Source organism: Mesoplodon bidens (assembly GCF_964165515.1).
Source record: "Mesoplodon bidens genome assembly, chromosome: 2".
Lineage (NCBI taxonomy): Eukaryota > Metazoa > Chordata > Mammalia > Artiodactyla > Ziphiidae > Mesoplodon > Mesoplodon bidens.
The window spans coordinates 174549354-174560639 of NC_138177.1; positions in this window are offsets into that span (position 1 = coordinate 174549354).

Here is an 11286-nt window from a genome sequence, read left to right on the forward strand (position 1 = left end):
GAGCAGTACGTAGCAGCTGCTGCCATCAGTCAGGTCAGAGTGGTCTCAGTAGTTTCGTCTCCCTTTGGACTTTATTCTTTGGTTTGCCAGTTGAATTCAGCCTCTAGCTCGTGAAGGATTCGCCTGGATTCAAAGGCACACTTAGGAGTCCCTCCCATCAAGCCTCTTAGATAGCCTCATCCACCAGAGGGCAGAGAGCAGAAGCAAGAAGAACTACAATCCTGCAGCCTGTGGAACAAAAACCACATTCACAGAGAAGATGAAAAGGCAGAGGGCTATGTACCAGATGAAGGAACAAGATAAAACCCCAGAAAAACAACTAAATGAAGTGGAGATAGGCAACCTTCCAGAAAAAGAATTCAGAATAATGGTAGTGAAGATGATCCAGGACCTCGGAAAAACAACAGAGGCAAAGATCGAGAAGGTGCAAGAAATGTTTAACAAAGACCTAGAAGAATTAAAGAACAAACAAACAGAGATGAACAATACAATAACTGAAATGAAAACTACACTGGAAGGAATCAATAGCAGAATAACTGAGGCAGAAGAACGGATAAGTGACCTGGAAGACAGAATGGTGGAATTCACTGCTGCGGAACAGAATAAAGAAAAAAGAATGAAAAGAAATGAAGACAGCCTAAGAGACCTCTGGGACAACATTAAATGCAAAGATGTTCACATTATAGGGGTCCCAGAAGGAGAAGAGAGAAAGGACCAGAGAAAATATTTGAAGAGAAAATATTTGAAGAGATTATATAGTCGAAAACTTCCCTAACATGGGAAAGGAAATAGCCACCCAAGTCCAGGAAGCACAGCGAGTCCCATACAGGATAAACCCAAGGAAAAACACGCTGAGACACATAGTAATCAAATTGACAAAAATTAAAGAGAAAGAAAAACTATTGAAAGCAGCAAGGGAAAAACAAAAAATAACATACGAGGGAACTCCCATAAGGTTAACAGCTGATTTCTCAGCAGAAACTCTACAAGCCAGAAGGGAGTGGCATGATATACTTAAAGTGATGAAAGGGAAGAACCCACAACCAAGATGACCCGGCAAGGATCTCATTCAGATTCGATGGAGAAATCAAAAGCTTTAGAGACAAGCAAAAGCTAAGAGAATTCACCACCACCAAACCAGCTCTACAACAAATGCTAAAGGAACTTAGAGCTCTAAGTGGGAAAAACACAAGAGAAGAAAAGGATCTACAAAAACAAACCCAAAACAATTAAGAAAATGGTCATAGGAGCATACATATCGATAATTACCTTAAACGTGAATGGATTAAATGCTCCAACCAAAAGACACAGGCTTGCTGAATGGATACAAAAACAAGATCCATATACTGTCTACAAGAGACCCACTTCAGACTTATTTCTAAGTGGTAGAATTATAGCTAATTTTAGTATTTTTTTGCTTATGTATATTCTGTAGTAACCACAGGTGTTTCTTGTGCAATAGATATATTAATTAATTAATATTTTTAAAAAAACATTCAAAAGAAGTCAGATTCCATCAGATTTAGGTCAATTTCCTGTGTCTCCTACATTTAAAGGATAAAGGAAGAGAAGGACAGCAGTTTTCATGTAGGTAATAAAAAAAAAGAAAAGAAAAGGCACACTTAGTATCATTTGGGGGCTGATGACATGAGTCTGCCCACCCGTGTGGGAGCCTAGGAGGAGGGTGGGGGGGCTACAGCCCTGAAGCCACTTGCTGAGTATGTGCCAGTTTCTTATACCCCTGGGTCTTTGTGCCAAGCACCGTTAATGTTCTTTTCATTCAGTGCATACTGAATGTTGACCTTATCCCAGGCTCAGGTGCTGTAAGCCTGCAGGTCTCATCCTGTCTGCACAGTTGTGTTTCCCAAGCTGCAAGATGAAACTTTTCCATTTCTAACAACATGTGGTCTGATTCTCTCTGTTCTGTTTACTGTACTTTGAGGCATATAGCAAACTAGACCATGGTGTGAGGAAGGGTCTAGGGACAGAGGGCCCATGTGCTGGCAGGTACTGATTTGGTGGTGGTAGGGATAGAAGGATTGTTTTGGATGCTTCCACAGTTGCCCTTGCAGAAGGGTTGGGCTTGCTCCTTATGGCTCTGTTGTGCTAAACAAGGTCCGGTAGGTAGAAGCTCTAGAGAAGGCTCATTGGGAAGAACTTTGTACCGTCAGAGCTCTACGTAAATGAGTGGAACCAGGGTAGCATCACTGGAGGAATTCAAGCATTGCCTGGGTAGTCAGACTAAGGGATGTTGTAGAGGAGGTGATGTTCGGTGGGTAGGGTGCCAGCAGTGATTGGTGGTCCGGGAAGACCCCACAGGCCCAGCCTGCAGGATGGGTCAGTCCCATAAGGCTCCCTGACAGCTTCCTAACTCAGTCCGTCTGTGCCAGGGGCCATGCTCCTAACTACTGAGGAGCAGGCTTCTGCTCTGGAAGGGTCAGAGTATGAAGACAGCAGTGTGATTGACCCCACGTCAGAGGACGTGTGGAGCAGAGAGGAGGGAACTTGCCAACTTGAGGAGAAACCTTAATGTCAAGGAGATCACAGCGCAGAGAAGAGCCACGACTCAACCCCAGGCCTTGCAGGAGTTGGCAGCCACTGCCTTCCCATGCAGTCCCAGCACAGTACTCCCTGGCCACTTCCCTGGGTACTAAAGGGCCAGAGGCCTGTGTACATTTGGGTCTGAATCACAGCACCTAGCCAGAGAAAGGGCAATGCCGCACTGTCCTGTCCGCTTCCCGCATCTCTACAGCTCTCCTCCAGCTGGCCCTGTGGGGAAGCAGTGCAGGAATCACCGACTCCAACAAGGAGACAAAGGCCTTGCACGTGCTATTACTACCCTGAGCTGGCTCCTCAGCCCCAGACTTCGCCTCACATCCCCCGCATCTGGGGAACCTGGGAAAGACCAGGCTGTGAGTATCCTCAGGTCCAGGTAGTACAGGAGGCATCACCTTGAAATCCTGCAGGCTGTTCTGCTTGTAGTGTCACCACAGGTGACTGGGGTTTGCCCTTCTTACCTCTTCCAGGAAGAGGGGAGTATCTCCAGCTAAAGTCTGCCTTCTGCTCTCAATGGCCGTAACTATCCCCTTCTCCCTACAATATACCATTGACAAAAGCAGTCCAGCATTCTTGTGGATTCTTTATGAGGTAATGGTTTCACTATTGATAGAAGTATTCAAGCAGAGACTGGTAAATTGTATAGGAGGAGATGACAGAGATGACTTATGCATCAGATCAAGAATGAGACCAAGGGGCCTCTGTATGCCCTTTCAATTCTTGAGATGTGGTTCTGTGGACTTAGAACTTCCCAGAGAGTCCGCAGGACAGGGACATAGGCACAGACTTTGGACCAGGAAAGACCTCGGTTCAAAAACTTCCTGTCTCATTGAGCTGGGGCAAGTCATCCCACTTCTCTGAGCCTCAGCTAAAACGGTTATGATGCTGCTGGCTTCACAGGTTACAGTTCAGCTGGAACCAGCAATAATTGCTAGTCTATGGCATGGGTGTGGTTCCTCAAAAGACCACCTGGGGGCACCCTGTGAAAGGCTTCAAGTCCTCCTTGACAGTCTTGTCAAGGAAAGTGTCTTGAGAAGGAAACTAAATGGCTAGAAGAGAAAATGGCCCATTTCTCCTCCACCTCTGTTGGTAAAGCCTGGGGAGGACCCCTTCTCTGGCCTCTTCCACGCTTCTGAGCACCATCCCGAAGCTGGCCGGCCTGCCCTCTCTGCTCTAGCCCCCAGCTGTGGGAAAGCCAGTGTTTTGCCCATGGGGTTGGGCTCTGGGCCCGGGCCCTGTCAGTATGCACAAAGCTGGGCTGAAGTTTTAAATGCCTAAGAGGCCTGGTGGAGTGTGCCGTGCCCCTACCAGGGAGCCTGTCTGCCCACCTACTGCAGGGAAGAGAAGGAGGGATGAGGGCCAGGCCTTGTCAGACAGAAGCCTGGGAGGAAGAAGGAAGCTCCTGCTCTGGGGCCCTGGGACCTGGGCTTCTGCTCACTCCTTGGCAAGGCTGGGAGGGCCCAGGACTGCCCTGGGGATCACTCATTCTCAGCACACGTTCCCTGAACGTGGACTGACCCCTGAGGCACTGGGCACAGATAAATCAAAAAGAGGCTTGCCCCTGGAGGAGTTCACAACCTCATCACACACCAGGGAGTGTCACCTTGGCTGAACAAAGGCTACAAATCCTGAGCTTCTGAGGCCAAAAGACAGTCCAGTTATGTCATACCAAAAGATGAGAAGGTGAAGTCAGTAGAACAACCAACACAGCCAGCAGGGGGCAGGACGGTTGAGAAGCCAGAGAACTAGGAAATTGTTCTTGTCCTGGCCTCATCCTGCTAAACTGAGGCAGAGGGCAGATGAGGACCGAGCCTTTCTGGGAGATCCCAGGTCGTGGGGGGCCCAGGCCTGGCCTCTGGCAGGCAGTAATGCAGAATATGCAGGGCTACAGGCCTCAGACTGGGAAGACAGACTCCCTGTGCTCCAGGAAGGGTGAGAGAAGCTGTGGGGAGTCTGGCATGTCCAGAGGAGCCGGCATTCAGGGCTGAGGACAATGCAGAGTGACCAGAGGTCATCCCCTCCGATGTAGCAGGGACAGAAGCTCATGACCAGGATCTACAGTGGGAGGAGAGAACATCTGTGACAGAGGCCAGCATGGATGAGGCCATGGCAAAGGTACAGAGGAGAGCTCTCTCTGGAGCAGGAGGCCCACAAAGGCCCAGGAGGGATGACATCTGAGGGCTGTGTACCCCACCCGCACTCCACCATGCTTCCCTGGCACTTGGATAAGTGCCTCCCCGCCACCCCACTGAACACGAGCCCCGGGGCCAGAGGAGGGGGGGATGAAAAGGAACAGCCTTGTGAAGACTGAGTGTTTAAGCTGTATGAGGAATCACTGAACTTAAGTTTGCCAGGAAATTGCTGGATTAAAATGTCTGCATAGCAGAGACAGATTAAATTGAGTCCGAGGAAACAAAGCTGTATTTCTTAAATGTCTGAATCAGTGAAGGTAAAAACTTGTACTTGCTCCAAATAGAAGGAGAGGAGTCAGATGAAGTGCTTGGGATCCACAAGAACCAAGGATGAGAGGGATTCTGGCAAGTGCTGGAGGAAGGAAAGAAAAGGGTCTTCCAGTAGAGGGAGCAGCCTGTGCGAAGGCACAGAGACCCGGCTGTGACTGGCCCCTCCAGAGCTTCGAGGTCAGTGTGATGAGTGGACAGAACTGGAGAGTGAATTGGAGATGGGGGACGAGAGGCGGAGCCCAGGAATGGGCGCCCGGACCCAGACAGTGGCAACGACGAGAGATGAGAAATGGGAGAAAAATCAGCCTCTGGTGGCCAGCTGGATCTGGAGGTGGAGAGGGAGGTGTCTGGCCAGCGTGGATTCCTGCATTAAGCAGATATATAGTACCCACTGTAAGGGGGCACTTCCAGGCCCTGCCCCTGCCCCGTGGAACTTCCATGTCAGTGGAGGGTCAGGAGAAGGGACAGACAAATGTGTAAACAACTAAGCAAGATGATTCCAGGGCTTCCCTGGTGGCGCAGTGGTTGGGAGTCCGCCTGCCGATGCAGGGGATGCGGGTTCGTGCCCCGGTCCGGGAGGATCCCGCATGCCGCGGAGAGGCTGGGCCCGTGAGCCATGGCCGCTGAGCCTGCGCGTCCGGAGCCTGTGCTCCGCAGGGGGAGAGGCCACAACAGTGAGAGGCCTGCGTACTGCGAAAAAAAAAAAGATTATTCCAGATGAATACTATGAAGAAAATAAAAATGGGATGTGACGGAATGTGATGGGGTCGGGCTCATCAGAGTGTCCCTTCTGAGGTGACGTTTCAGCTGAGACGTGAATGTAAGAAACAGCAGCCATGCGAAGATGGGGGGAAGAGCATTCCATGCAGAGAGAACAACAGGAAGAAAGGCCCTGGGGTTGGTGTGAACTTGACAAGTTCAAGGAGGAGAAGCAAGGCCAGTGTGGCTGGAGTGTCGAGTAGGGGCAGAGTGCACAGGTGGGCCTTGTAGGCCGTGGTGAGGGAGGGGTGTGGACAGCAGGTGCAGTGGGAGGCTGTTAGAGGGTTTTAAGCAGGGGATTGACCCGAGGCTGTCCAGGTCGAGGACACCAGCCTTGCCACCAAGCACAAACCTGTCACATCCCAGCCTAAAAAGAACTCCCTGGGGATGATTTGGCAGCTCCAGCCCCGAATCCTGTATTTAAAGGTGTTCTGGACATTTTCTTTTTTTTTTTCTTTTTTTTTTTTTATTAGTCTCTGCTTTACAACAAAGTGAATCAGTCATACATATACATCTGTTCCCACATCCCCTCCCTCCTGCGTCTCCCTCCCTCCCACCCTCCCCATCCCACCCCTCCAGGCGGCCACAAGGCACTGAGCTGATCCCCCCGCGCCACGCGGCCACCCCCCACCATCCATCCACCCCACGCCCGGCAGTGTATACACGTCCATGCCTCTCCCCCGCCCCGTCACAGCCCCCCCTTCCCATATCCCCAAGCCCACCCCCAGTAGGTCTCTGTCTCTATTCCTGTTTTACCCCTAAGTTCTTCATGACATTTTTTTTCCTTAAATTCCATATATATGTGTTAGCATACAGTATTTGTCTTTCTCTTTCTGACTTACTTAATCTGGACATTTTCAATCTGCCGACTAGAATCCTCTCTACCCTGCTGCCCTGCCTACCAGTCTCTGCCAGAATGTGGACTACACAAGGGCAAGCCTTGTATCTCTTTCACCGTTGTCTTCCCAGTGAGTGCCCATAAATATTTGACAAATACATGTCCTCATCCACTCGTGCCTGGAATGTTTACCCTGCTTCCTAACGGGTCGTTCAAGCCATTCTTCATGTTGTAGCCATAGCCAGGCAATCAGTCAACACATTTTTATTAAGTTTTTACTATATTTCAGACATATTCTAAGTAATAGGGATTACTTAGAATAGGGGCAGAATTATGTCTCCCGCACCCTGGAAAAAGTTCATATGTTGAAGTTCTAACCGCCAGTACCTCAGAATGTGATATTTAGAAATAAGTTTTTGTTTGTTTGTTTGTTTGGCCACACGGCATGCAGGATCTTAGTCCCCCAACCAGGGATCAAACCCACACCCCCTGCAGTAAAAGGGCAGAGTCTTAACGACTGGGCTGCCAGGGAAGTCCTGGAGATAAGGTCTTTACGGAGGTGATTAAAGTAAAATGAGATCATTAAGGGTGGGCCCTAAACCAGTAGGACTGGTGTCATTATAAGAACAGGAAATTGGACAGGGACTTAACACGGAGGGAAGGCGGTGTGAAGACACTGGGAGAAGATGGTTACCGACAAGACAGAGAGGCCTGGAATGGATCCTTCCCTCTCAGCCCTCCAAGGCAGGGGTCCCCAACCCCCAGGCCACAGACTGGTACCGGTCCATGGCCTGTTAGGAACCGGGCCACACAGCAGGAGGTGAGTGGCGGGTGAGTGAGTGAAGCTTCATCTGTATTTACAGCCGCTCCCCATCGCTCGCATTTCTGCCTGAGCTCCACCTCCTGTCAGCATTATGGTGAGTTGGATAATTATTTCATTATATATTACAACATAATAATAATAGAAATAAAGTGCACAGTAAACGTAATGCGCTCGAATAATCCCGAAACCATCCCCTCCTCCCACCGTCCGTGGAAAAATTGTCTTCCACGAAACTGGCCCCTGGTGCCAGAATGGTTGGGGACCACCGCGCCAAGGAGCTGACCCTGCCAGCACCTTGATCACAGATATTTAACCTCCAGAACTGAGAAAATACATTTCTGTTGTTTAAGCCACCCTGTCTGTGGCACTTTGTTACTGCAGCTCTAGGAAATTAATACAGGGATATAACAGAACAAAAAGACAAGGCCCCTATCCTAACTTATGTCCTAGGTGAGGGAGACAGACAGTACGTTTTAAAATTTCAGGATCAAGAAAGGACAATGTGAAAGTGAGCCAGGGGTGCACGGGCATATCCTTGAGTGTAGAGGAGGAAGGCTTCTGTGCAGGAGACCTGAGCCAGGGAGCAGTCATCCATGTGAGGCACTGGGGTGGTGCAGGGGGCTCCCGGGGTGGGGTGCAACGCAGAGGCCCTAAGTGGGAACAGGAAAAGGCCAGAGTCGCTGGAGTGCGGTAGGCCAGGGGAAGAGGGTGGCAGTTGAAATGAAAGCGAGAGGTGGTCAGGGGCCAGTCACGGAAGGCCTGGAAGGCATGGAGTCTGGATTTTATTCTGAGCGCAGTGAAAACTACTGGAAGACTGTAATCATGGGTGTGATAGTAGTGGATTTATGTTGCAAAAAGATCACTCTGGTGCCTGTGTGGCGTCCCCGAGGGCAAGCAGGGAAGCCCTGAAGGAAGCAGCTGTAGCATCCGAGCAAGAGACAGAAACATGAAGCCGATGGTGTCCCTTCTCCACTTACACTCCCTGGGCGTCCCACCCACCCCCACCCCTGCCCTCCAGGTCCTCAGGTTTCTGTGTGTGTCTGCCCTCCTGGGCCACCTGCGTCCCTGCCTTGACAGATCTTCCTCTCAAGGCCTTGTGGAGCCTTGTCCAGGAGGTGCTGCATCTGGGGAGAAGACCAAACCATGAAAAAACGAGTGGATTAATCCGAAGGTTCTACACTAGAAGGGCCTTTAGATGGATGGCCCACCCGTTTCACTTGAGACCCAAAGAGGAGATCCTTAAGGGGACACACAATTTAGTGGTCAAAGAGGCACAGGAGAGAGGAACTCACTAGGCCATGTTCACAGCATCCTTCTGAAACACAATTCCAACCACCCCACTCCCAGGCTGCAACCCCCGACTGGCTTCCTGTCCCGAGCAGTGGTGACCATGCTCAGGGAGGTCTTCGGGCCTTGTTTCAGACTGAATTGCGTCACCCCCACCGCGTGTTAAAGCCTTAACCCCCAATGCGACTTATTTGGAGGTGGGGCCTTTAAGGAGGTAATTAAGGTTAAATGAGGTCATAAGTGTGGGGCCTTAACCCAATATTACTGGTGTCCTTATGAAAAGAGGAGGAGACACCAAGGGTGTGTGTGAGCAGAGAAAAGGCCTTGTGAGGCCGCAGCTGCCTGCAAACCAGGAAGAAAGTCTTCACCAGAAACCAACCCTGCTGGCACCTTGATTTTGGACTTCCAGCTGCCAGAACTGTGAGAAGGCACTTTCTGTTGTTTACACCACCCCGTCTGTGGTGCCCAAGCCGACTGATGCAGAGCCCAGCTTCTGAACTGCCCAGTGCTTTTGTTAAGTGTTCAGGCTCACAGACCCATCCGACCCCCTGAAGCAGAATCCCTGGGGGTCGGGGCCCGAGAATCCATGTTTTGAACAGGCTCCTGACGCTCACTGGAGTGTCTTCTCCATGAGCTCCTGAGGGCAGTGAAGACTGATCCCCCCAACCCTCCGGCCACTATCTCCTCTGACCGCCAGCCTCCCTCTCTGTGCCCAAGAGGACTTCACATTTTATCTGGCCTCCAGGTTAACTAGTAAGCTCACTCTGTCGAGTTGCCCCCTTTCCTCACACTCTCCCTGAGCCCTCCACAAGCCAAGCCCGGGCAGGGCTGGATATGAAGTCTGGAAACCCAGAGATAAATCAGATCTGAGGCCTGTGACTGAGGTACTCGGGGTCCACAGTGTGAACTCCACACAGCTGTGATTAACCCCGACTCTGGCAGATGCGCTAGGAACTGCAGGAAGGGGAACTGAGTGACCTGGGAGTACAGGCAATGGTTTCAAGCTGCAGAATCCTGTAGGAATGGTTATTAATTTGTTGTATTTCCGCCTAGCTGCAGTGCAAGCAAGTTGTGGGCAAGTGCCCTGTCCCCTCTACCCCCTTGGGGCCTCATAATGGACCTCAATGATTTGTGGGTTCATGGCCCTCTGGCTGCTTTCAGCTTTACTAGGAATGGCCTGCCTAGTGGCTGGGGTCAAAGTTTTAAAAACACAAGACCCAATCTGGCAGAACAAAGACATCCTTCAGAGTCCAGGACCCCTAGGTTCTGAGCCTAGTTTTCCCACTGACCACCTGTATGGCGTGACTTCAGACAATCCCGTTGTCTCTGAGTTTCCTCATCTGTAAAAGAAAAGAAGAAGAAGAATATTTACTCCACAAGTTTGTTTATAGAAGTAAACAAGCTAACCTCTGTAAAGCCCCCACTCTCTGGCACTTAGTTGGCCTTCAATAAAAGTTAACTTATAGAGGACTTCCCTGGTGGCAGAGTGGTTAAGAATCCGCCTGCCAATGCAGGGGACATGGGTTCGAGCCCTGGTCCGGGAAGATCCCACATGCCGCAGAGCAACTGAGACCGTGCGCCACAACTACGGAGCCTGTGCTCTAGAGCCCACGAGCCACAACTACTGAGCACGTGTGCCTAGAGCCTGTGCTTCGCAACAAGAGAAGCCACCGCAATGAGAAGCCTGCGCACTGCAACAAAGAGTAGCTCTTGCTCGCCGCAACTAGAGAAACCCTGCATGCAGCAACGAAGACCCAACGCAGCCAAAAAAAAAAAAAAAAAACAGTGTAATAGACAACCTGTCAGTAATGACCCACTTTGCGTCCTGTCCAACTAATGGGCATTTACTGAGCACCCATCTTCTGGGTAACAGGCCTGATGCCCAGTGTTGGAACAGTGGAGAAGGGCTCATGGCCTCAGTGCTGAAATGTCAGCTCCAGGAGGGCAGGGACTTCCTGTTGCCATTGTATTCCCAGCAGCTGGAACAGGCCAGGCATACAGTAGGCGCTCAGTTATTATTTGTTGAATGAGTGACATCAATCAATCAATCAATCAATGAGTGACTGGAGAGCCTCTGACTCATTTTTAAGACCTTGAGCAAGTCCATTGACATCTCTCAGCAGCTTTTTCCCCATCTGTGAAGCCAGCGGTGTTTAATTCATATCAAGTTCCTGCCGAGCAGGAATAAGCAAAACAATAATAAGTAAACTTATTGAGCACTGCTATGGACCAGGCAGTGTTGTAAAGAACCCTAGGAGGTAACAGTATTTTACCTCCACTTTATGGAAGAGGAAACTGAGGAGCAAAGAGGCAGGGAAGGCTCCTGGAGAAGGGGGATTTGATCAAGTTTTGGAGGAAAGACTGGGGCTGGGACTGAGCAATGTGAAGAGGATCCATGGCCCAGAGGGCAAGTCCCTGTCCAGGGTGTCTCTGAGCCGGGGTGGCTGCACACATAGGACCTACGTGGAACCCGGCAGCCCAACCCCGCCCCCCGCGTCTCCATGACAACAGCCTCTGCACATGCGCCTCAAGCACCGGCGCCTGGGCTGGCTTGAGCCGAA